Genomic DNA, 27,813 nt, shown 5'->3' on the forward strand with positions numbered 1-27,813 from the left:
ATGTTTTGTATGATGAGTGTTTTAATATAAGTATGGTACACAGCATAAAATATAACTACATTCAACTCAAAGTAATTATGAGAATTCAGGCAAAATTGTTTTCTCCTGTACTATCACATTGATACAGAAACAAAAATCTTCTGGAACCTTTCACCGACATGTCTCTCTCTATTTCAATTATTTTTGGCAGTATATATTGCGTCTTTGCCTCAGCCACCTTTTATATCGACAGTTGGTAGCACAAGCCTTTTAACTCACAAAGGGTAGCAGCTCTTCAGCCAATCTGTGATAAAAGGGAAAAAATGAAATCACTATGGAAACTGCAGGAAGGATCTAAAAGCTCTCTTTATAAAGTAAACGTCTGATGTTTGTGACTGCAGGGGTAAAAAATTCATAAATCTCTATGATGCTATCATTTCTGATTTGTTATCACTGCAAATGCCAACTCGATATAGCCTGACCTTAGCTTCATTGAGTGCTGTCGGTTCAGAAACAGTGACTATTCAACAGGAGGAAAAGCCTGGTCGGCAGTCAGGTCTCGGGGCTCAGGGGATGTGGTGGGACTGAGAGAAGAAACTAATTTGCTTAGAATGTTTCCTTTCTTTTCTCATTTGATTGACTTTTTCTTTTAAGTCACAGTGACTTGATGGAATCAAACACACCAAAATGTTATACCCTGTGTTTTGTTGTTTTGTTTTATTTTGTGTCATTCAGAAATGGAGCAAATATCAGACCCAAATTTAACCAGAAAACTGTGTTTTGTCCCATGGACATGTCTGTCTTTGATCTTGAATTGAAAAATGCTAACTCTCCTTCCAATCAGAAAGCGAATAAAGATTACTGAGAAGCCATTCCCACTTCACCACCTTGGGCTCCAGGAGGAAAAAATGAAAACAGTTTTGACTACATAAGCTCCAACGAATCAAATCTGACAATGACCAGAACAGACACCTGTGTCAGGAAGCATTTCAGAACATCGGTCAGTTCTCAGAAGTTAAGTGACTTTTATAAAAGAGTTGTATTATTATTCAGATGGGGCTCTTTTTATTTGATAAGAGTTCACCTATAGAAGAGAGACTGTGGGATCAAGAGGACACTGAAAATTTCTCCAATGTGAAATTCTTCACATTGAAGGATAGAGTCTAAATTTAGAGCAGATGAATATTCAAGTAAGTAGACCAGTTTCAGCATTGCATATGCTACTCTGCTTATTTCTCCAGTGTTTACAATCAAATACTACTTCATTCGATTTTCAGGCAATAGAAACTCTGGCTTTGTACAAAAGTTTATGGCAACTGTATGACAGTTGTAATGCATTAAAATGTCAAAGATTGATATGCATAGTAATTGATTTCATATGGTCATGCTATATTTAGATAATTGTAAACATTGCTAATCTAATGTTTCAAGGTACTTATGAACAATTAGCAATTCTGCACTAGCATCTCAAACACAGTTTTGATGACAATAATATTGGAGATAAGTTCTATAAATCCCAAAAGGGCTGTTGTGTAAATGATATTAGAAAAAAAATCAGAAAATAAAACTAGAGTGTTCTAATAGTAAGCATGCAAAAATTCAGTAAAATTAGCAAGGGGACTCTATTGCTTTTCAATGAGGTGCTTGTTTAAAATAAAAAAATGTGCCATCTGCAATACTGACTTATTTGGACTTCTGCTACTATTAATGACTAACTTGGCTGTGTAGCCTTTAGCATTTCCACAGTGCTTTCTCATACGTTATAAGATCAGTTATACAGAATCAAACTGAAGTGTGTGTTTGGGTACCCTAACATAAATACAGGCATACTTTAATTTGAAAATATTTAAATGCCTCATACATACTGACTTCACTGATTTTTTTTGTGTGTGTGTGGATATAATGAAAGCCAATAATCTGTGGAGAAAAACTTGACTAGGTGGAAGGAAATTAAATTGTTTTTTAAAGACTTCCTTAAATAGCAATAGCTAGGGAAAGGTCCAGTAACATTTTAGGTCAGGAGTATAAGGAGTTTACCGTGTTAATAAATCATGCTTTATCCTGACTTTTATCAGAAGATTTGGATGGAGAAGGCTCCACATGACAGAAGGAAGGGAGATGAGCACTTTCATGTGATGCTCTACCTATCTCAGAATAATACTCTACCAATGGCTGTGCAGCTCTGCAGTCAGCTGTTGGAGAAGCTGGGTAGGTCCTGTGTCACTTAAAGACTGGGATGTAGAATAATAACATATGTTTTGTAAGAAAAATTTCTAGAATGGCAATTCTTGAAGAAAATATGCATATTCTGGAATATTCTGAGATTTTTCAAAAATGCTGTACAAAATAAATGTAGGAAAATCTTCACTAATTTTTTTCTGCCCAGTTCCTTTTGGGAGTTTCCCAACTTCTATGAAATGCTTGTGTGTTAAATATCAACTCTCATCAATCAGCTACATGGACATTTTTTTTTTCTTTGTGATGTAAGCCCCAGACTATTTAAGAGCGCATTTATAGAAACATTTATGGAAAACATATTGTTTCATTTTCATACGCAGCAATACACGTCCTTTCCCTTTGTTACCATTCAAAATGTTCACATTCTGGTCTCCGTGTGAATGTTCTTAGAGTTGACTTCCAGCAGCTACCTTTGAATAAAGAAGGCAAAATACACCACTGTTACTTCTAAATGTCTGCTTGCTTACTAATTAATGAGTAAAATACTTCATTGAGCTTTTCTGAAACAAATTTATTTAATTTAAACTGTATATCAGGAAGTGATGAGGTAGACTTTGTAAAATGTGTTATTGCTTTGCAGTGAGAGGATTGTTAGGGAAAACACATATCTTTCCTTCGGCTAATTATCAAATGGTCATACTATAAAATGTTGTAAGCACATAGATAGTATGAAGTAATTCCTAATATTTTCCATTAAATGTTCCATGACTTTTTAGAACATCATTCTCAGAAATACTGTTTTCACTTAGTTATGGATTAAGTGGAAATCTAATGTTTCTTCTAACCTGGATCTTAAATATTGAAAAGCCTTAATTTGTATTGCATAATACGTTTTCTAGTCAGTCAAATTACATGATCAAATTTTTCAATATTTCAATTTCGAATGTAATAATAGGCATAATTTCCTCTCACACTTGCAGAAATTTCATCTCTCATGTCTTTCTCCAACTCTCAAACAAGTACATTCCTATGGAATAGAAGTTACCAGAGAATCTCTTCATGTCACTCTATACTCACCATCTAAGGAGGATCTCAGAAGTTGTTCATAGTTTTGCATTATTTTATTTCTATTAACAATACTCTGTAACACTGCCACTAATTTCTAAGTTGCGATCATCAGAAATCTTGATTCCGCGTGAGCTTTCATGCCAAACCTGTATTTGCTCTCTAATCTCAAATTGGCCAACTGAGATAAGATGAAGACTTTTAATTAGAATTTTAATATGTAATCTAAGCCATTTGTAGATTATGCACAGAGGTGATCTTCTATGTATTTAATAACTGCATGGAGAAACTTAGATAATGTTTAATTTGGTGGAGAGATGATTTTTAACTTTGGTAGAGTTTGGTTACTTTTAGCATTCCCAGAGATTCTGTCAGAAGTTATGTCAGCATGAAGTTTACTGTGTGAATAAATAACAGAATGTGGCTGGAGCATGTCCTGGGGAATATTATAAAAATCGGAACATTCTGTAATATAAAGAAGAGATTCTGTTTTCCTTTCACTTTTTTTTTCTCTGGGAAACCTAATTTCAAGTCTCTCAAATCAAGTGATGTGGATGAAAAGGGATAGATACCCAATGGACTCTCAGGAGCATTAGCCTGTCCCTTACTACTATTAGTAAGTGGTGCCTCTAATCCTCAAATGTTTATTTCTTAAAATCCTAGCACATGCAATAATTATGGTTTGTTTTCTTTCAAGAAACAGTTGACATTTCATGTTGGACTCTGGCTTGACATGAATTATTTGGCAAATTAGGGACTGAAGTGTGAATTATAAACTCAGAGCTATATAATGGACCTCAGGGGTGTTCTAGGGACAGATATTTTAGTAGGGACTTCACAAAAAATTTTATTGAGAAAGAAATGATGGTTTTGCATATTCATGAAGCATATAACATATGTATTTTGCACAAGTATGATACTTCTTTATACACACACACACACATCTACACTCTTTATGGTGTCTCTGTGTTTTATTTACATGTGCCCATGATTCTCATTAATGGTGATAATCCTCTGTATCCACCTCTAGAAAATAATGGACGCTGACTGTGAGAACTGTCTATTCAAACATGTTAAGAGCTGAATATTTAAAAATTTGTTTGGCTTACCAAGCTTGGCTTTCTGAAGACAACAGAAGTGGGATAAAGAGATCAAAAGGAAAAAAAAAAACATAAAAGGTAATAACATCTGGATAGGTCCTGGGTAATGCTCTAATTAAATGTACTTACACCTAAGTCTTATCACATGCTTAGGAGTGAGCGCTTAGATGCCTCTTTCAAACTGCAACGTTAGTCAGTCATGGGGGCCTTGCATGGAAGCTGTCACCTCCACTGTGATTCAGCTTTGTTCTATATGTGTACCTACCCATAATCTATCCTACTTTCTTTCGCTGAATGGGCTTCTGCTATTTTGCTCTTAAGATAGTAATGTGAAATAAGGTTGTCCTTTGACCTTACAAAGATATACATGTTCTTTAAAATGGGCTTGAAAATCATCAGTTCACGCCACTTAGAAGAAGCAGGCTACAAGATTCTCTTGTTTTGTTCTTGGCTTATAGGTTATGATGAGTTTAGTCAGAAACCCCGTATACTTTTCTCGTCATTCAGGCAGTCTTTTGACGTCCTTTCCCTTCTGAACATAATAGAAGCTCTCCCTGAGTTGAAACCACAAGGCAGCTTTTTCAGAAGTCACCAAGTTAAGCAATTTTGACTTCTGAAAACATTTCTAAAGGCTATATTAATTGCTCAGTCCTAGCTAAATTAGCATGACCTGAAATGTTTTTAAAATGCTGGGATTAGGACAAGAGACAATGTGAAAGGAGGTAACTGTATTTTCTAGGTTGTTTTTTTTGTGTGTGCGGAGTTTTGAAACATCATGCAATCTCTTATTAATTTCTTTCTAAAAAATAAAGAATACAAACACTAGATATTTAGAAGAAGCTGTTTGGCAGTGCGCAGATATGTTCTACACGTCTCATTACCATTAACAGCCATGCATGGCTAAACCTCCCCCTATTGCACTGAGGATTTACCCTCTGGCTTTGTTAAGTGATGCCTGAGTGTGGATTTTACAAAGGAGTTTCATAACCATTTTCTACACTTTGCAGCACACCTACTATATCAGAATATGTTTCTTGGGTGAATGGTAGCAATTAATGATAATTGATGTTTATTCAAAAAAAATTCAAAGAGCTTGTATATAAAGTCTTCTGGGGAAGGAGAGTTTCATCTCTTATTTTAACTAAATGACAAGCTACTTTTCGTTTTTCTATTCCTTGTGTTCTAGTATTGCTAAACAATCAAATGCAAGGTATTTTGTCTTCTTTAACTCCTTAAAAGAAAATCAATCAATTAATACACAAAGATAAAAGTTAGAAACCTACTGGAATCTATTAAGGTCCAGGAATTTAAAGAATCAAATGTACCTTCTGGGTTTCAGAATCCATCGGGGAGAATGTAGAGTAAGTTATTTTTCTCTGACCTTCCCTAATTTTGTTTCACTGCCTTAGGTATAATTCAGACACTGGAGCAGTACTGGGGGTGGGAGGTGTTTTGGGTGCTTGAGAAAGCAGTGGGATCTAAAAAAGAGACGCCAAAGACTCTAGCCTCTAGGGAAATAGGTCTACTGGGGTGGCTTTTTTTTTTTTTTTTTTTTTTTGCAGGTTTTCAATGTGCCACACCCCTTTGCAAAAGGATAGGACCCCTTGGCTTTATTCGCCCTGTTTGTGTTGGAGTCTATATATTTACACTTGGGATGTTTTGAGCAACCCTTATTTCTCTCTTTTTAAATCGGCTGCACTGTTCATCTTGAATATCAAGGTTTTCCTATACTTGCTAAGTCTTGCTCATGTAACCTAATGCTTCATTTCTTCCCAGAAAAATAAGATATTTGCATCAAATTCAGCGTTTCAATAGCAAAAAAGTCCCTCTTTGTAAAAGATACAGGATTAGTTTCTGCTGTGAGTTTATCTGTATCATCTCCATTTATTTCTCAGGGGTGATGAGAAGACCTTGCATTTGACCAAAAAGCACTAGTAAATAAGGAGTTAAAATGAAGGCAGGCTCGCTGGTTTGCTGAGATCTGTCAGAGTCTGACTGGCTGGCTACATATCTGTCTCTGGAACAATAGGTACCTGTATTCCGCACGGACTGCTGGGCAGCACTAGCACTCTGGAGAAGGTCTGCCGCTGTCTGCACTTTCCTGGTGAGAATCCCCAATGACAGTCCCACTTTTCAGTGGAGGAGAACAAAATATCTGTCTACTCTCTTGATGAAGGACAAAGCTTTGATCATTTTTGTTCGGGCTTGACTTGGCTGGAGGTTTTAGGTTCTTAGTCTCAAGTCAGCAGTCTCTCTCTCTCTCTCTCTCTCTCTCAAACACACACACACACACAGGGACGCGCACACACACACACACTCAAGCACACACATACACAAGCGCAAATCCTCTCTCTCTCTTTCTCTCATTTCTCCTCATAGGTTCTGTGCAGGCAGATGAGTGTCACAGCTGTAACTGAGGCACAGAGCAGTACATATAGTGGAGCCGATTTCCGCGATGGCGAGAGGGGGCACCGGAGGTGACTACAATAACAAGACCGTCCTTCAGACAAGTTTTAGGTAAGAAAACATTTACGCCCTGATTCTTGTATTTCTACACTTTGTGTCTGCAACATTGAGATAGAAAGCAACTCTGGATAGGAAAATATTTTTGTGAGGGTATCATCTGTGCTGTCACTTGCCTGCAAACCTGTGTTCTTGGGGCTTTGTGTTACTGGAATCGTCGGAGGTGAAGTGTGAGCGGAGCTGAGTGGAAGGGTGAGCTGCTTTTTGTGTCTGTCTGGTGATATTCAGCATGCTGTTTAAATTTATATCTGGAAAAAAATTCTGTTTGATGATAGTTAGCAATGTTTTGTGCAACATAGAGCAGCATATGGCCATGCAGAATTCAAGGGATGCTCTTTCATTCTTAATTTGTAATTATTTTTACACTCAACTGTACTGAGGTCAGAGAGTTTCAAAAATTAATGAGAGTCCCTGTGGAGTTCAAATAGTAATATCTACGTGAGCTGCCATAAAAAGATAAGATTATGATGGTATGTTTTCAACATAGATTTAACTGTCTTATTTGGAATATACTCCATTTGAAATATATATGAAATGTACAATAGTTTATAGAAACCTCTATGTTTTGGGAAATTAGTCGGGTTTTTTTTAATGACGAGGAGAAATTGACTCAAAATTAGACTGTAGAGGATGAACACTTTGTGTAGACATATTACTAAAACTTAATAGACATTATTGTTATGGCAGTGGAGAATATCTTATACTTTCGAGGAAATAAGAAATAATGAATGAGTCGCACGCTAAAAAGAAATCTGCAAATGTGTTTTCATTTTAAGTGATACAAAGGAACTCAGCAGATATTTAGGGTGAAACATTGCTGGCATGAACAAAGAAGCAAGTGTACACATAGATGAGAATTCTTTGTCACAAAAATGAGTCCAGGACATCGATTTAGGAGGTTAAGTGATTTTTATGTTCTCAGTGCCCCACAAAAGGGAATCTATTGGGATGAGTGCAGACATTTGAAAATGTACCAAAAACTTTCATTTCCCACAATTTAAAAACATTGTTTACGATCCTGATACAACACATTGTTTAAATGAGGGGGACCGAAAAGCAGTCTGAATATACAGTAATCGGGGCTAAAGATGTTTTTTATCCCCAGGTCCCCATTTATAAGACCCATTCGGAGCTTCCTGTGATATATTGTTATGTAAATACTGTTCAGCCAGGGAAAGCAGTACTATGGAGATTCAATTTACTTTGAAAGTTGTTCATTATAGCAGGGATGAATGTTATTTATTTGATGTGATTCAAAGGCTGGAAATGACTTTTTCATTGTGGCGCCTTTTGTAATGGGTGCAGGGTGATCTAATCTTTTTAATTTTGGCTTTCACACCAGTGGAGATGAAAAGAGATCTGAACTCATTTATCGGTTGCTAGGTCCTTCTGGAGGCCCAAGTCCTGTTCGTGGTTGCTATGGCCAGTCTGACCTCAATCTCCGTGGTTTTGGGGACTTAGCAGTCTTTTTTTTATTGAGGAGCATGTACCTTGATTTATGTCCAAAATTGTGGCTGAACGTCTTTGTCTGCAAGTGATAAATGGTGCCGAGCAATTCATCAGTTCTTACAAGTAAACACTGCTGTCCCACTAAAAATATGTTTTGTTCCGAGTTAATGGTATGGAACAAGGCAGCCTCCACAAACAGCTATCTTTTATTGTGGAGGGGCCACTGAAACTTGGAGCAAAGTGGAGGAAATTGGCATTCATTTTCTTGTACATTAGCATTTCATTTGTGATTCGGATGATGCAGCTCTAGGTGGATTGACTATGAAAGGGTGAGCCTTCCATTTCCTTACCTTCTCTCTAGTTGGGGTGCCTGTGAAACCGTCAGGCTCTCTCCAAATGCCTGGATTCTGCTGGGGGAGTAAGAAGTCAGGAGTAGTTTGTCTGATGGTATTGGGCTCTGCTTTGCAATTGCCAAGCGCTAAGGCACAAGCTGGCAGATGTGCTGTGGCTCTACTACGGGCGGCTCTGTCGCCTTCAGTCGCAGGCTGGTTCTTTGGGGGAAAGTTGTATCCAATATTGGTGACTCCTGGGAATATTCTGCTGGTGTGCTACTTAATGGTCTCTAGGCTTCCTTGTCTTCTAGAACCTTGTTAGAAAGGAGCCGTGGTGATTAAGAGGCTATGGAGTATACAGCCTTGCTTAGCAGATGAGCCCTGATACATTTCCCGTTTCCTTAAAAACGGCTAATTGATGGATGCTGCAGAAAACATGCACTCTGCTAATAAGATGGTGATGACAAAATAGGTATCAGGAAAGGCATTTATTGCTTATAAGCACCATCAGCTTCCTTCCGAGTGAGATTGTGGCTTTGTAGTAAAGTTTTTTATTTTTATTTATTTTTTAAAGTAATATGCTAATAGTTTTATTCTAAATCGGCCAGTGCTGAATATCTTCAGGAAAATGGGTTCCATGAGAAGTGACATCCTCCTCAAATCAAAAGGTAAACATTCAACATTTTTAAAAGTGCAATTTTCAAAACATTTCCTCTACTTCTTGCCAGTAGCATTAGAAAACTGCTCTCTAAATATAATTATTTAAAATTTGACTTTTTTTTAACATTAAAGGTTTAAAGAGAAGAGCTTAGAAAATTTGATTGTTAGTCATTTTCTGAAGATTGGCTAACTTTGGTGATAAAATGCAATCAGGTGCTCCCTATGTTTCCCTTCAGCCTTGAAAATAAGCAGCTTTTCATTTCTTTAGAGAAAATGATCATTTTGGAGATCAATAAAATTAATACTTATTTTATGTGGATTTTATTTCTAGAACTAGTAAATTAAGAACCAGGGTTAGGTGATGTCAAAAGGTCTCTTCTGGCTTGAAAATTCTTTATGAAGTACCAGTTTTCTAAAGGAGCCAATAACCATGCCTATATTATTGTAATCGCACTTATTCAACCAATGTTTAGCTTTCTTTAGTAGAGTAGCAGCAAAAGTTCCATGCTTCGGTATACAAGTAATAATTGTGGCTTGAAGTAATTTCCAAATAATTGATTTTTGAAGGTATTAAAAAAAAAAAAACCCTGATATGTTAGTGCTTTATTAACTCTGGGATTTTATAGAGCTCAACTTGAGGCTCCTTTACTTGGGTTTCTTACTTTAAGTCCTCTTGAAGGTAATATTTTATGTAAGTGGTTAATTTCCCAAGAATTAATTTTAGGTATTCAGAGACAAGTACTCCTCAGTATGTATCTATGTATGTATATGAATATATTTTAATATAAAGTGTCTTATAAATTTCACATTGTGTTTTGCTTTGCTGTTATTTCAAAGGATTTAAGTGAATGGTGGATAGTGCTCAATTTCCTGAAATGATTAAATTCACTCTCTGAAGAATCTGGGGAAAAGGCCTGTAATGACATTTTGATGACTTTCATTTTAAGGTGTAATAGAAATTGAGTAAAATGTTTTAATAGCTATTCTCTAATATCTTGTTCCAAATACAATGTTTTTATTGCTCATTCTAGCTTACAATTTTGTGGTGATAATAATGTTGGCTGGTAATTGTTTCTTGTATAGAAATCATTTTATCCTTATGTAAAAGTTATTTCAGAAAAGCCTTCTTGCATTTATCTCAGATGAAGCAATTGCATTGAACTCTTGAGATAAAACAGTGAGTATTTCCAGATTGCGCCTACTTTAATTCGACACTTCCTTAGGAGAATTAGGAGTGTCTTAAAGGGAAGAATATTTGATACGATAGTTTGTAGTTTAAGGAGAAAAAACAAAGAGGCATGCAAGTCAGAGAAAGCTGAGAAAAGAAAAAGGAAAGAAGGAATAAATGCTGAGTGATTTTACTTTGCTCGGTTTTACTTTGTTTGCCAGATGTCATATATACTTTAAAATTTAAAATTGGATTAAGAAATAAAAAAGTATGTAAATATGCTGTTGTTATAGTTATCTTTATTAAATAGGTAAGTGCAGAGATATAAACTTAATAAGATTACAGCTAATGTTACCAGGAACATCTTTGCACCTCAGTTCTTTCAGGAGATGTACACATAAGTAAAGTTAATCACATAGCTTTTAAAGAATCAAATCTTTTGGGTGCTAAAGTTATGACATATTAGATCAATTTTCATGTAAGTCAAAATGAAATCCTTACATCAGTTTTTCTGTGCAAGTTACACAAAGCCAATAGCTTCCAGACTGCTTTGTTCTAAATGCTAATTAGACAAATTTTTATACAATTTAACTTGATTATAGTAAATAATTAGTCAGAATATAATATTGCTGAATTAACACACCATTAGTGTAATTTTTTATAGAAGTAAAATTAAGCTCTGGCATCTGATTACATTATTCTCTCCTGATATGTTTACTACATTTCTCCAAGTTTGCTTTCTTTTTGTCATTATGTTCCTTTTCAAATACCACTATTACAGATCAGCTATTATAATACTTACTTATAGTTCCTTTCTGCCTACTATAATTCTGCCTTTGTCTTTGTGCTGTGCCATTATTCTTATCTGTCACCTAGAAAGGTGTATTGACTTTGAAGCTATTTATCTGACCCATTTGCCTGAATTTGGGTGAGGTGGGGGAAAGGCTAAAACTTGGTTCATTAGAAATTGTGTATGAAGTGCTAAAAGAGTTGGCTTTGGTATGTCCACGGGATTGATATTAGGATATGGATTTTCTTAGTAGTAGCCGGTTATTTGTGCAATTCAATAAAATCTTTTCTTCAGCTATCTTGGTTTATTTTCCACAAAACAGAGCATCATCTAGGAAATTTATTATACAGAATGCACTGTCAGGGAGGGGTCCTCTTAGATAGCTAGTAAAAATAGCACTCCAAGTTACTGTTCTACCTTGTTGGCAAGGATACATGGTAAAGCTTTATCTACAGGTTTTGTATGTAATCATCTTTGTAATCCAACAGCAAATTTTCATTTGTTTCGCTATCAGTTGGATAGCTGTTGCTTAAATGCTAGCAGAATGATTTAAGAAAAAAGTTATCCTAGAAAGCTTAATTACACACTCTAGGACTCACTAATAATTTATTCAGATTTTAAAATGTGAGCATCGTATTTGCTTAACTGTGTTTATAATCTCTTTTCCAAGAGAAGGGCTATATAGGCTCGTTATGTCCCTTAATCCTTCTAAAGTTGCTAGACTTTATGATCCTATAATACTATACTGTATATTGTACAAAACCTTTTTGCATCCTTACTAATATCTCTAAGCCATGCATTCATGCCTTTTATGTTACTTGACATTATTTAAGCACAGCATGCTTGTGATTTATAAGTCTGTGAATGTCCTGTGTTTTTCTGACAATTGAGTTCGTAGTTCAAACGCAGTTACTGAAGTATACTAGTAGGCTAGTAGTTTCCTTAGAGAGAGACAAGGTAACACAGAGTGGTTAGGAACATATGATTTGTAGTTAATTATCACAATCTCAAGTGTTTTAACATAGTTTACTGTAGAGATCTTAAAACATGCAGAATTTCCAGAAAATATTTGAAGAATTCAGTTTGCTAGAAATTGGAAACATGGAAGTCAAATGAATTATTTTAAAAATCTCCTCCCATATGGATTTAGAAAGCATTCATTTATTCCTTTACTCATTCATCAAATGTTTATTCAGTGCCTACCATGTGCCAGACACTATTCTTGTGGCTCTTGATTTGTCACCATTAGTTCAGTATTTCATATATTTTCCTGATTTTGTAGATTATGGGAATCTTACTAGTGATTTATACATCATCAGTGAATCACACATCACAATCCATATTATTTTGGAGTGTATATTTCTCTTTTCTACTCTTTAAATAGCTTAAGATATATTCTAGGCATATATACCAATTTAGTAAAAAGGGAAAGATTTATACAATCTGAAGTGAAACCAGAGTGTGTGTGTGTGTGTGTGTGTGTGTGTATACATAAAATATATATATACACCAATTTAGAAGAAGATATTAGTAAAACAGTCAGAATGTGCTCCAAGAAGTTATCTTATTGATATGTATTTAGAAAGTCTAAATTTATCCCATTTTCCTTATTATTCAGGCCCACTCTGCAGCAGACACTAAATTGGTTTTATTGTTTTTATGCTTCCTTCCAAGGCTTCCTGTATTATTTTAAGGGATTTCTAATTCTAATTATCAATGGCTAACATTTACCTTCTATATGTCAGACAGTGTGCTAAGCCCTTTACCTTCATTTTCTAATTTAATCTTCTCAATCACTTTATGAGAATGGTAGCATCATTACTCCTGCTTGTAGATGAGGAAACTGAGGTTTCGAGAAGTTAAATAACTTCTTCAAGGTCACAGAGCTAACAAGCAGCTGAGATGACTTAAAATCTAGGTCCTTCCGGTGCTATTAATTTTTCTTGATATTCAACACATATTTTTGAGCCTCTACAATGTCCTAGGCTTGTTCAAGATGTTCAGAATAAAGCAGTGGCTAGAACAGGCTTTAAAACCCTGTACTTTATTGCCTAAGTCAATGCCCTGAGAATACAGGTGCCTCATAACTACCTTGACACTTTTATTATGTTATTTTCTTCGGCATTCAGGGATTCCCCAGAGCCAACAGGATACAATTTTAAAATGTCAAACTTTTTTAGATCTTATACCATTTGGCTTCAGTCTTTCTTTCCAACTGTATCATTGTTTATTTCTAAATAGGGATGTTCTACACTGTATGGCTGATTTGCTCATTGCCCCCACAAAGTTTGTCTTGCATTTTCTCTGGCCATTCCTGCACCTGAAATAATTCTGCCACTGCCTTCTCAAAGACTTCAAACCTTCAATGTCCACGTCAAAGCCCCTGGCTCTGAGGAAGCGTGTCTTAGAAATAAAATCCCCAAATTCTTTTATCTACATTGATTATTTGACACATGGCACTTGTAACAACTAAGATTATTCAAGGCGAGATGATCCCCCACATTTTTTTTTTTTTTTTTACCATGTCTATGTTTGTAGGTGTGCCCAACTGACATACTGGCTAAGAGTTCAGGGACCTAGCAGTGAAATAAGAAAAGACTATTCAAAAGATAGGACCTGAAGACTAGGAAGTAAGAGCCCCCACTGCCTAGCATAGTGCCTCACATAGGGTATGCAGTTCATACATGTTTTGGGCCAGGAAAAGAGGAGAAGGGGAGTGAGGAGGAAGAGAATGACAATGGAGGAAAGCTTACAGGGAAGGAGAAAATAATACTCCTAAAATCATATCCTAAGGCCTTTAAATGTCTTCAAATATTTATATTAGGGTTAGAGATATCATTAAGGAACATATTAATATATGCAATATATTTTTGATTCTTCCTGGAATAGATTGTCACTTTTATCTATATTAATACATTTGATATAGAATGGACATTCTGGTGTTTCTAAGGAAAAGTGCAATTGTGTTGTGTTTGTCTGTTTTCCATCACAATTCAGGCCTACAATGCTGTTAACTCTAAGTTGATTTTGCTGTTTTACACTGTAAATGATGATTTTTCTACTTCCTGGGACATATTTCAGTACCATAAAAGTTGCTGACCACCCACCACTCCTCAAAAAAGAGCCATTTCCTTAACCATCATAAAGTTTTATTACCTAATACCTCATGTTGGGTTTTTATTTTCAATAAAAGCCAAATTCAACATTCAAACTCCTAGTGCAAATCTCCTGTATCAATAAACAGTACTTGTGGTTAATTTTATTATTTTTTTTGCTTGATTATATGCAAAGGTGTAGCCTTGAAATCTTAAGAGAGATATGGGTCTGTATTTTTATGAACACTCAAACCAAGTTATTAAGGTAGAAATTTTACTTCATAGGAAAATCCATGTGGATATTTAAAAAAATCAACTACTATATCTGACCTCTGCTGTAAGGCTGTTTTACTGGCTATAAGAGCCAGATTAATGTACATAGATATAAACATAGATAGGGCTTCCTTCAAGGAGGCATTACTTTTGCATAATATATGTGTAGCGTGTGTTAATTTTCCTGGGTGAAGCAAGCTAGAAAAGTTGCTTCTTAAACCAGTGAATGAACTTATATGGGAGGACCCTGCTGAAGCAGCCCCGTTTTTGAGAATTCCTACCTGCTAGTGGAGATAAGTGAGCATAAAGCTTTGGCCATAAGGCTTTGAGTTGTCCTGCTTTTAAGAAACAAGAGATATTTCCACAGTCTGTCTTGTAGTAGTAGTAACTGAACAGTCCATGAGAGTTCCAGAAACGAACTGTGCTCCAAATGCTTATCACATGCTGTGTTGACGTCGGTAAAATGCAGAGGATGAGCTGGGCTCCCCTTTAACCCTAACTTTCTATGGTGCTTTCATTTTGACACTAATTTCCGACATGAACCTTGGCACTTAGCTACAGTGTGTAATTGTTGGTATCTCGCTGCCACCTGGGTGCACAATGAGAGTAGCAAATGGAGAACAATATTTAGCCTCTGTGATTTGCCACAAGAACACACAACATGCAGTTGAAAAGGGAAATATTTAATCAGCCAGTTTTCTCAGTACAGTCTCCATCAGTTGAGTTGGTTGAAGATTTTCTTCCTCTGTATTAACGGCTTGTTTTGTCACTGTGAAGATAAATCCTTTGGCTTCCTCTTGAATTCATATTATGCAAATTTGGGGACATTGCATATTAATTTGAACATACAAGCATAAAGAAGATACTTTTATGCTAAATTCATAGCTCACTTTGGTTAAAAGATTTTTTTAAAAAGCTCCTGGAGTCCTCTGTTTTGTTAGTTGGCTGCGGACTTAATATGTGAAAGACTGTAAGTGACGCACGAATAATACCATTCCGTTTTTAGGCATGTTGTATGATGATGCTGTTGATCTTTAAAAGAAATTCCATTTGGTGACATTTACAGAAATAGTTTTGTGTTAGCAGCTTTTAATTTTAATTTTAAAAAATATTGAGAATGGTGTAACTTTCAAGTGGTGAGGAAGCCATCTAGAAGGTATATACTTACGTAATGGAAATAGGAGACATACATTGACTCTCATCAGATGTTGTGCTTATATTCAATCCAGGGAAACAGTTTGACAAGTAAGAATATGGTATAGTGCAGAATGCCAGTATAACCAGGCGGATCACCTTAAAGACTCAGATCTATTTTATTTTAAACCTGATGTTTTTAAAGTGCTAGGAAGATCCGAATCCAGAGTCGAGTAGTCCTCACTTGAATCCTGCTGATTCAGGGCAATGCAGTCCAGTCCACGACAATTCACTCAGTTACTTACTGATTGGATCTCTAATATTTATAAACATTTTAAACTCCTCCAGTCAATTATCTCTTTCGTCGTATTATTTCATCTTTCGGTTGGGTAACTACAGTAAGATAGATGGGTACATATGGCAAAGAATTTCTGGTTCTTTCCCACAAAACAAAATATTTCAAAGAGTTCAGAATTTCTACATGGTTTGGAAATTTAATTTTTCATTCCAAATTGGGTAAAAGTCGGTATAGTGTATAATCTTTCAGACTAAAATGGTTTCTCTTTGACCCCAATAATTACAATTATTATTATAACTTTGGAAAGATTTTCAATCATTCATTCACTCAATCATTCAATTGGCTTTTTTCCCTAATTATCTCATCTGAACAATGTTGCTAATGGCACTGTGAAGGATTTTATAAAAGGAGAAAATATAACCGTTCTCTCGTCAACTGTAGTAGAATTGGAGAGAAAAGAAAACCTTGAAGAACTAATTGAATAATATAATGAAATTACTGTTAGCAATCATACTTTAGTAGTGTGAAGGGAAAAGCTATTTCTGCACAGGTAGAAAGCAGTATTAACCATCAAATATAACTTTCAGGCTCAGAATATAGGTTCAGATTATTTGTTGTGAGAATAATGAGAATATTCAGAATAAAGGCTAATTCTTGGAAATGGATTTTAGAATTTTCAATTGATTTCATCAGCAAAAACATAAGGCTTTCATTTCATAAAAACTTAAAAAAATGTAACTACGTCATCCTGTTAGTGATTAATTCAACTGTCTAAAAATTACAAATATTTTAGTTTATTGAAGGTTTATAGTAAAATACGTGTATGTGTATCGAAGACTGGGGGCTTAGTGGATTTATTGGTGCCCTTATTTAACTTTGCAATAGTCTTCCGAAGTTTGGACATGAATGTAAATTGAAATATTTTAAAAATAGTTTACATCATTGCTTGTGCCTATCTTCTGAAATTTGTCAACTTCCTCGCTATCTTGAGAAGATAGGCTAACACATTCTATGTGATGGAAAACTTTTCAAAGCTGTCTTTCACATCTCAGGATGTGTAAAGCCCTGCCCATAGCTTCATTCTCTGGCAGAAATATTATACCATTTACCCACATAGATAAAAACACTATTTCAAACAAAATATAACATTAAGCAAAGAGCTTTGGTATTGGTTCAATTTTCACTTTCTATCTCAAATATGAAAGTTTACGATTTTAAGGAAAAACAACTTCGTATGCATGTTCATTACCATTTTCCAGGAAAGCCAAAGATTAGCAGGCCAAAAAGAATTGGAAAACTTCACTTTAAAAGCCTTGACATTTTTGCCCTTAGTTACCTGTGTGTTGAAAAGCAAAGGCCTAATAATGACTTAATTATTCTCTTCTTTTCTCTAGTGGAGTTTGTGTTTTGTAGATGTAGAGAAAAGAGCCTTGACTATTTCTGGCTTCTCTGCCCAGGGAAGGGAAGAATTGGCTAAAAAAGTACACATTGCTAGCAGATATTTCTTATTGACAGTGTATGGTATTCTGTGAGCTGTGGAAGACAGATGCCCTTTTATTGGGGGCAGGGAGAGGATGTAGCAAAGGACCAATTTTCCTGGAGATCCTATTATGTGAAGGGACTTATACTAGACACATCATGGAGAAAATCAGAAAGAAGGCTGCTTAATGAGACCCACTCCTGGATGCAGCCACTCTCAATTCTCAGTGTCTTTGGGAAGCAAGTTTCGCCATCCACTTGTCTAAACAGATAATGACAGCAGAGGTGCTACACACCTTCTCCCTGTGACTTGTGAATGCCTTTGGTGCTCCCAAATAAGGAACTCCTCTCACTGCTGTCTGCTCTGAGCTGTATTTCATTTTGATAGCCATTTGCAGGAGACACCTTTGAACTCCATGCAATGTAAAAGATGTGGTTGAGAAATTCTTCGGTGGAATTTCTTCTCCTTTCCACCACCCTCATTTTCCTCTGGGTGATTTAGAGCTTGAAGATTAGGTACTTAGAGACAGTATATCTGACCCACCTTTAAAAATACACATTAAGACTCACACAATTTGAAGAAAAAAGAAGCCAAAAAACAAAACAAAACAAAACAAAACAAAACCTTGAGAAGGCCAAAGGATTATAGTATTAAGAAAATATGGTATATGGTTAAATTTAGAAATCAGAAGAGTTGAAAGAAAATATGTGGAAAAAATTGTTTTTATTGAATTGCAGATTCAGCTATTCCCAGTTTCACTTTCACTTGCTGGATCATAACGATCATAATGTCCAATTTCTTCTTCCAATTTAATTTTAGTGTCGTCCCTCTAAAGTAAATATGCTTGAGAGTAGGCATACTTACTGTTAGGAGATGGTACACCTCTTTGGTTCATCTCCAGTGTACTCATTCATAATAATGTAACTTTGGCATAAATTGCTCATTGCCTTCTGTCTTTTCCCCAATAATGTAACCAACGTATTTTGAGTAATGTTGCTTCCGAAAACAAATACAACTCCTTAGCTTTCATCTTGAAATATTTAAACTTGAAATCTGAATTGCAGCGCTGCATCAGTCAATGTCCAGCAGCACAAAGTTATTTTCTTGCACCTCTGGTGAATTCATATCTTGTCAGTAATCAGTGAGTTTCTACTTCTCAGGTGCATGTTTATTTTTCTAGGCTACATTGATCAGTCGTGGTTTCAGCCGTTTTTACCTTGGAGTTTGTACCCTGTGATTTGAGGGCCTTGGAAGGCTTTTGAAGGTCGAATATTCTAATATCTGAGCGTACACTTTCAAGAGAAGGTAATTGGAATATAGGCATCTATGTCTGATGGTATTTGGAAGATCTCAGCTGATGTCGTCTTTTCTTTTTCACTTTGGGACCATAAGAGAAGCAGCAACCTTTGTGGAAGAGTACAGCCTTTGGAGTCAAACCAAATTAGATTAAAACTCCAGACCTACTATGACCTTGGACCAATTGCTTAGTATCTTTGAAACACAGTTTCTTCCTCTGTAAAATAAGGATTATAATACCCACCTTAGTAATTTTTTTAACCATTTCCCACATGTCAGGCATCATTTTCACATGGACTAAAGGCAAGCATTATGATCCTTCACACTTTACAAGTTACTATACAGAGGTTTAGAGAGGTTAAAAAAACACCCAAGAACACACATAGTTGTTAAGTAGTGGGTCCTCTTGTTGATTCTCTTATTTCAGTAGAATTTGTTTTTAGAAAAGGACGTGCAGGGTCCAAAAATATATACTTAATAAATATAGTTTCCCCCATGTGATTTAGTTTAAGCCCTTGGGTGTATATTAGAGATATACTAAAGTATTAATACTGCAGTGTTAAAGCTGTAATTTCTATTTCACCCATGTTGCTGCATCACATACTGATGCTGTTTGAGAGTGTGCTTTTAAGTGGCTGTGGAGGACTATATGCTATGAGAGCTGCTTTATGCTTTTCTTTTTGAAGATGTTGATGGTGCTCTCATCTTGATGAGCACAACTTTTCAGTAAAGATTCTGGATAAATGTCTGTTGCATGGAATTGAATGCTAGTCTACAAGGCAATTTTTATACCTTAGATGAAGAGTGGATGCCATTTGCAGAAGAACTTGACATTCTCAGGGAGTCATTTTATAGCCTAAAAGAATTTTATATTTGTGATTGTATGACTCTTGATAAAGAATAAAGAAAAGAATTATTTACTTGGAATTTAAAACTTTCATTCCACTGTGGCTTCATCTGCTGCCCATTTGCAGGACACTGATAAATTCAACTTCTTCTCCCGCTTCATCTGCAGGCTCTTGAAGTCTGTGGGATGTCCAAGTGTGTATAGAAACTCGGAAATAGCACAGTCCCTCTGGTTAAGAATAACATGTCAGTTTTCTTTTCTTGCTTTTGTGTGCTCTCTGGAGCTCACCCATGCATGATGTTCCAGTGGACTTCAAAGGCAAGTCTATGGTTGGATTAGCTCCACAGGACAGAGAGCAAGGTAAGAAATAGGCTTAGTGCTATCAAGGCCCACTGGGGAACTGATAGAGCCAAGCTATGTGGTTTCCAAAATGATTTGTTCATTCATGTCCTCATGGAAGAATAGGCAAATTTGCGTAATACTTTCTATTTTATTATCACCATTAAAATTTCTGCATTTTCAAAATGGTATCTGGACAGTACTCCAAAAGGCTGATTTATAGTTATACAATACCTGCACTTGAGGGGTTGAAGATCTTAAAAAAAGGAGATATAGATATAATACATTTGGAATTAGAAAATACTACTAAAGTCATAACGACATAAAATATTCAAATCATAGGGTAATTTGGGGTATTAAAAAAGGAATGGAGGAAAGAATGGTGTGTACTTCAGAAATTGCAACTAAGGGATATTTGCTTTCCAGAAGTTGCCAGCAAAGATGGGCTTCTTATGGAATTCTAGAGCCAGGCATTACTGAGGGAAGGAAGGTGGAAGATTAAGTGATTTAAAGACTCAGGACACACTTCAGGGGAAGGTTTAGAAATAAAATAGGAATGGTTAGATGATGAGGGTATGGAGGTGACTTGACTGAGAATAATATGGCAGACTAAGAAGGGTTAAGAGACATAGTGGATGGGGCGGAGTCAGGTGCCCACATGCGCTTTGAAGTTAGGAAAGCCAACAATATCAAGTATCAATGTGGAAACCTAAGGAGGAAGTAGATGTGGTGAGGTCCATGGATAAGCAGTGGAAGCAACCCTAGCAGTCCTGCTGAGTATTGATGATAGTCTTTTTAATGAAGTCTTGAAGCCATGGAAAGGCAGATGAAGAATCTTAATTTTCAGAAATCAAAAGACCAGATAGGGAAGGCCACAATAATCCAGGTGAGAGTGCAACAGATCCAGGACTGAGACCATAGCTACAACATGAAAACCAAAAAGGAGGATAAATTTAATAGTTGTAAAAGATTATATAAAACAAAATAACAACATCAGCACAATTTAACACTATAGGAGAGGAGGATTCCGAAACATTAAAGGATAGAAAAAAATTAAAAACAACTGGTTATAGGTTTTGCTTCTCTGATAGAAAAGCTACTCATAGAGCAGGACTGAGTAAGAATATGCAGGATCCCAGCAAACCTTTAAGGGACCAAACATACTTATTGCATGGTTTTTCTTCTGTCTCTGGAATGAAGAAGAGAAAGGATAAGGTTATTTCTTTGCACTGTGATTTATTCCATTTTATCTTCAGGATCACAAGTATGTGTTGCTTAAATTTATATAAAGCTAAAAGCACTTTTTAATTGTCTAGTTCCCCTCTGCCAGTTCTTTGAGGTCATTTTATTCAGCATTGTCTAGGGAGACACTGCAAGGAGAAATTGCAATCTGTGTGGTAAAGAAATCCGTAGACTTGGTATGACTGACTGTCAGATTGAATCTCAGCTGTGGTTATATCCTTCTAGTGAATAGAGCAGAAACAGAAATGAATTATTTGTCTCCAGAAATTGTCTTTCTGACTTTGCTTTTGGAGACAGTGGCATATGTACTAAGGCTGGAACAATTCTGCTTTGATTTGTCATCAAACACTTGGTATTGGACTTTGAAAGGGAAGGAAAATATTGTGTAATTCAAATGAGCTTTTCATTTGAAAACGAAAAGGCTCTTTGTATAGCTAGTGTTCCTAATTATTATCAGATATTTCTTTGCTAAGATGTACACCATAATTTTATGACCTGAGAACTACTCAATATTTGCTTCAGTATCTATAAATCATATTTTGATTTAATTTCCTACATTGTAGAAAGTATAACTAAATTATCTGTAGTCTTCTCTTAACTGGAAATTCTGGTAGAAGAAACCATGAAGTGGAAGCATCTCATTTTATTGTCATAAGGAAGGCTGAACTCGGAAAAAGGAGTTGTTTAATGTCACACAGCTAGGTAGTGACAGAGCCAGGAAAGTCTCAAAGCTATTTATACCCAGATGAACCTCCTGTAACTATGATGTACTGTCCCTTCTCCTTTTTTTTTTTTTTTTTTTTTTTTGAGAAAAGGTCTCACTCTGTTGCCCAGCCTGGAGTGCAGTGGCACAGTCATAGCCCACTGCAGCCTCAAACTCTTGGGCTCAAGCAGTCTTCCCACCTCAGCCTCCCAAATAGCTAGGACTACAGGCACGCATACCACTGTACCTGCCTAATTCTTTTATTTTTATTTTTTGTAGAGATGAGGCTCTCTGTATGTTGCCCAGGCTATTCTACAACTACTGGCCTCGAATGATCCTCCTGCCTTGGCCTCCCAAAGTGCTGAGATTATAGGCATGAGCTACAGTGTCCAGCCTTTTCTTAGTTTTACAACTTCCAGCATCTGGCTTCTGCTCCTGCCTCACTACTGATGAACCAGTAATTCCTGAATTGCTAAATCCAATGGGCTTTAAAATTCTTTCCTAGATCTCTCTGTGCATTTGACCCCATTGATACCTCCCTCCCTCTGAAAGGTTTCCATTCCCCTGGCTTCCACCGTACCATACCCTCTGGGTGGTCCTCTAATTATGCCTTTTCACCTCTTTCCTGGACTTCTCTTTTTCCTCTTCCCCTGGGTTCATCCTCAGCCTGTTGCTCTTGCCCTGTACACTTTCCCTTAGTACTCTCATCCACCGTCATGGTTTGCAGCTACTCAGACATTTTATTTGTAGCCCAGTCTTTTGTCTGCAGTTCAGACTCAAATATCCAACCGTTTGCCATATCCAACATGCACCCTCCAACCTAACATGTGCAAACTAACCTCATCATCATCCTCCTTAACCTGGTTCCCCATTCTATGCTCTCTGTCTCATTTTGTGGCACCACTGTCCACTCATTCATCCAAACTAGAAACTTAAGACTCACTTTTGGCTCTTTTTTGCCCACTTTTGTTTTCCATATCAAACCCGGTACCAGGAACTGCTAATTTTTCTTTCTTTTCTTTTCTTTTTTTTTTTTTTTTTTTTTTTTGAGACAGAGTCTCGCTCTGTCACCCAGGTTGGAGTGCAGTGGCGTGATCTCGGCTCACTGCAAACTCTGCCTCCCGGGTTCACGCCATTCTCCTGCCTCAGCCTCCTGAATAGCTGGAACTACAGGCGCCCACCACCACACCGGCTAATTTTTTCTGTTTTTAATAGAGATGGGGTTTCACCATGTTAGCCAGGATGGTTTTGATCTCCTGACCTCGTGGTCTGCCCCGCTCAGCCTCCCAAAGTGCTGGGATTAGGGAACTGCTAATTTTTCATGCTAAATATTTTGTGAATCCATCTGCAAGGCTCACAATCACTACCACTGTTGTAGTTGAGAACTACTGCTACTTCTGATGTTTCATCTCTTGCTTGGACATCTGCACCATACAAATGACCTTTCTTCCATTAGCCTTGTCACCATGCAATCCACCTAACATACAACCCAAAGCAGACCTGCTGTGTGCAAGCTTAAAACCCTCCAGTGTTTCCCTACTCTGCCAGATAAAGTACAAAATATTCCTAAGCTTAATTCTAGCCTTAAATCTGCTGCTTCCTCCCTCTTTCTAGTCTTATCTCTAACAATTTCCTGTCTTGCACTTTGCTTTCCAGATACATGCAACAGCTTGGAATTCTACACATGAACCATATTATTTCTTTGCACATACTGTCTACTTTGCCTCTAAGTCTCTTCTCACTCTTCTTTCCTGGCCCACTCCTTCTTTTTCTTCAGTCAACACAAGTGTACCACCTCCTCCAAGAACCTTTCCCTTATGTGTCCTGTCCCCACCCCCATCCAGCTAACCTTAGCCTCATCAATACCCCGTACATAATCCAGTCATTATATTGATTATATCAGTATCCAATTTGTGTTAACCTGAGCTATTCAGTCCATTGATAGCTGTTAGCAACTTATTTTCTTCAACTAAATTCAGACTTCCTTGAATAAGAATTTGGCGCAGAACTGGAATGATCTTTGTCTGTTCCACTGCTGATAATTGAGTCGTGAAGCTGTTCATGTAAGGATGCATTTATATATTTTTTTAACTTTTAATTTTTTTCTTTCGTTTCTTCTGAGGAAGAGCAAATGAGTCACAGATACAAGTATCTTTTATCTTTTCTTATGACATCCATACTTTATGTACATTTTACTCCAAAAAGAGGCTAAAATTAAGGAAGATGAAGTTATTGGCTTGCCTGGAGCATCATAGTGTCAAAGTGTCACAAGAATCTGTTTTCTGTTTCCAGAACAATCCTCTTACTATTTTATTACCTTCTTTCTCTGTGATTTTTTAAACATTTAAAGGTCTATTTTATGTTAGCTTTATTCAGTCACATACTAAGAACACGGATTTCCCAGGGTGGCCAGTTACCATGCCAAAGACAGTCTTTTAAAAGCTTTATTTATCCACATTTCAGATATATTTTTTTCATATCGAGAAATAGCATGCTGAGCTTTGCTGTCCCCAAAAATACTACACATGCTATTTTCTCAGGAAGAAGAGTGAGGTTTATTTTTTGTTAATGAAATGCCAAACAAGCCTGGCTGATGTGCCAGGCAGAATTAAATTGGAGCGTCTTTGGCAGTAGTCTTCATTGTTCCATCCGCGCAAGTGTTTTATGAAAATTTAGCTGAAACATTTTTAAAAAATGTTTTGGCCAGATTCTTTTTAGAATAAAGTTGGGACATTCAGAAATTTGGGCAGTACTCATGATATTATAAATATTTCCAAGACTGACTAAATAAGCCCCATTGTGTTCTTACTCATTTGATTCAGGCTGTTCTTTCGACATCCATCTCAAAATTTCAGCCCTTGGCCAACACGAACATGAATGTAGTGGCAAAGTTCAGATTTACAAACATTGTAAAGTCATTCTATTTTTAATTTAAATTCCCTCAACCTATGTTTTACAACACTGTTTATTCACTGTCTCTTTTTGTTCCTCCTAATATCAGAGAAGGAACAAACATACATGCCTTAAGGAATCCCTTTGGAAACAAAAGTTTCCCAAAAGCACACACCAAAATGGAAAATAGACAAAAAGTACATTCCAGGTTTTAAGTACATTGTCCAGTTTTTATTAGCATCTTGGGGATTGGCAAACTTTTACTTAGCTAGTTTAGTGAGTATTTTAGTTTTTGTGGAGAATATGAGGTCTATTATGAATACTCATCTCTTCTGTGGTAGCTCAAAAGCAGTCAGAGACAATACCTAAAGAGAAGAGTGTGACTGTGTTCAATAAACTTTATTGACACAAACAGGCGGCAGCCTGGGTTAGGCCACTGGTCATGGTTTGCCAGCCCTCCATGTAGCTTCCCATTACTCCTCATTACTTCCATTGGTAACTTTTTTTTTTGTTTTGATTTTTGACCTCATGGAAATAAAGGTTTATGCTTTACTTCCATCATGAGTAAAATTGTAGGTTATATCAAAGACAAATGCAGGAATTTCTCAAAGATTAGAAAAAAATGATACTCTTTAAGACTTTTTCCCACATTTTTATTTATTTGTTTATGGGGGTGGTTAGTGCAGAGGAACCCAGAAGCCCCTCATGCCAAGCACCACCCAAGATTTTTTCTGTTTTTGAAGTTCCTGCTTACACAACTGTAAGTTTCTTGAGGGGAGCAAATAGATGAGAATTTGTCTTATACTCTCACTATGACCAGGTGCATGGCTCACGGGACAGTCATATTTTCAAATGAATGAATGAATGACTAGGGCACTGTATGCTATTGTCAGTTTGATAATATTGTAGACAAAATATGAGACTTGAATTTTTAGTTTCTTGGCCCTTTGTGCTCTGTTATTTCAAAGCTTCCCATATTAGTTACACAGATAAAGGGCTAAAGAACCACGCGGTTGATGATGGTGAAAGTGGGATGTGCTTTCACCTAAGCCCGTGTTCCGAAACAGCTACTCATGGAGGTTTTTGTGTAAGCATGTATAGATAGGTTTTTAAAAAGTAGGGTACAATTTTTATTTCTAGTGCTTTAAATCTGTTCAGTTAAAAACAAGAAAGAACATTCTTTTTGTGGTGAATGTGGGCTGAGAGCAAGATGGATTTACTAGTATTTTCTATTCCTTAGATTTGAGGTTAACATGAGCATAATGTCCTGGATGAAGCTTTGGAAGTACTTGTGAAGGGTAAGTGGCCGTAAGCCAGAAAAGATGCTATGTCCTTCAATTAAAAAATGTTTATTTTGCAGAACAATGTGATCAACAGAAATTGGTAGACTCGATGATTAAAAAAAGCTTGTAATTACACTCAGTGTTCTCTATGTGGAGGTGCTATGACATATATCTCCTTTGTTTCTTTAAAAAATAATTGTAAAAATAATAGCTATATTGAAATTTAAATAGTGAAAAGGAACTGTACCTCCACCCTCCCCAATTCTACTTCTTTTCCCAGAAGAACTATTAATTGATTTTTGTCATTTTACACTTTTTTCTTTAAGTACACTTGTCTTTGCGTGTATGTAAAGCCCAAGTGGGACGATATTATACTTAACATTCTACAAGTTGCTTTTTGACCTAGTATATGTAATGTATCATTCCGTGCTAGCCAATGTAAACCTCCTTCATTGTCTTTATTACTGTACTGCCCTTTATATAACCATTTTATACATTCTTTTCTTTCTTCTTTAAGCACTATGGACTGTGCTTTGCTTATATGCTAAAGATATTTGTATTAGTTAATTAAGGAGATGGAAACAGCTCTTCTTGTGGTGGGGAAATGAATATCTACCTTTATTAATCTAGTTCTACTTTTAAGTGATTTATGAATGATTGTCGATGGCGTTGTAGAGTTTTATAGCCCTCTGCCAAATATGTCGTCAGTTCTTACAGTGATATATTTTTGTGTGAATGGGTGTGTCTATAGCAATACAACCATAAGAGCTATGCCTGCACATGCACGAGCACTCACATATGCAGATTTATTTATTTCAAGTAGACAGTTCCGATGGCCAAGCTCAGAACTGGAGATCATTCTGACATGTATCTGCCTTTTGTGACAATGACATCCTAACAGATATAGTGTGCAGATGCTGAGCTTTTAGAATATTCTACCATTCTACAATAATTGCTACATGCTTTTAGCCATATTAACAAGAGCATCTTTAGCTTCCTATGTGCCGAAACCTTTTTACTATTCAGAGACAGCTATTTTTAAAATTTCAGAATTTGCTTGCAGCCTTTTTCTCTGCAAGATCTTCCCATCTATTTCAACTGTGTCAAACTATGATAAAAACAGAAGAAAACAAGGATAGACTATACATGTCACTCACATTGGCTGAGACATAAGCTGAGAGAGCAAGAATTGGATGATGAAGGAATAAATGTATCATCATTTGGAAAAGAGCTCTTCTCTTTCAAGCTATATATAACTCTTCCATTGTAAACTGAGTAAGACTATTAATAGCAATAATTATAATAATACCTTAGACTTTTCTAGTGCCATATAATTTACAGAGTCTTCCTTAGCTTTTAATTCCTTTCATCTTTTTGACAGTCTCATCAATTAGTCAGCACAGAGCTTATTATTTCCTCTCTATTTCCCCTTTCTGCAGTTACTTCTTGCTGTTCTTTCCACACCTGGTGGATCAGGGTCAGGCATGTAGAAGGCTTCCAGCCTTGAACACTACCCACAAGGCATTATGTTTCGGCAAAATGCTTGGTGATATGTTAGAATGTGGACATTTGTGCTGAGGTTAACATCCCCTTAGGAGAATACAAATCATCAAAAAGCTCAGATCAGATAACTTAGAATGATTGAACTCATGCTGCATTTTTGAAATAGAGACCTGTGACTATTAAA

The 27,813-nt window shown here is 36.3% G+C and overlaps 1 protein-coding gene across 18 annotated transcripts in view; it reads left to right on the plus strand.

Moving 5' to 3' along the window:
• Positions 1–6,259: 6,259 nt before the first annotated feature.
• The window catches only part of LOC119623841 (uncharacterized), a 147,797-nt gene continuing 126,243 nt past the window's right edge, over positions 6,260–27,813 (plus strand). For 5 of the 18 annotated variants that reach the window (XR_012094568.1, XR_012094569.1, XR_012094570.1 and 2 more), the window contains exons 1-4: positions 6,266–6,426; positions 6,702–6,839; positions 9,235–9,294; positions 26,084–26,141. The gene's annotated coding sequence lies outside the window, so the exon portion shown is untranslated. The other 13 variants (XR_005239889.2, XR_012094565.1, XR_012094566.1 and 10 more) reach the window with 9 other exon arrangements.

Source organism: Chlorocebus sabaeus, chromosome 11 (assembly GCF_047675955.1).
Source record: "Chlorocebus sabaeus isolate Y175 chromosome 11, mChlSab1.0.hap1, whole genome shotgun sequence".
NCBI lineage: Eukaryota > Metazoa > Chordata > Mammalia > Primates > Cercopithecidae > Chlorocebus > Chlorocebus sabaeus.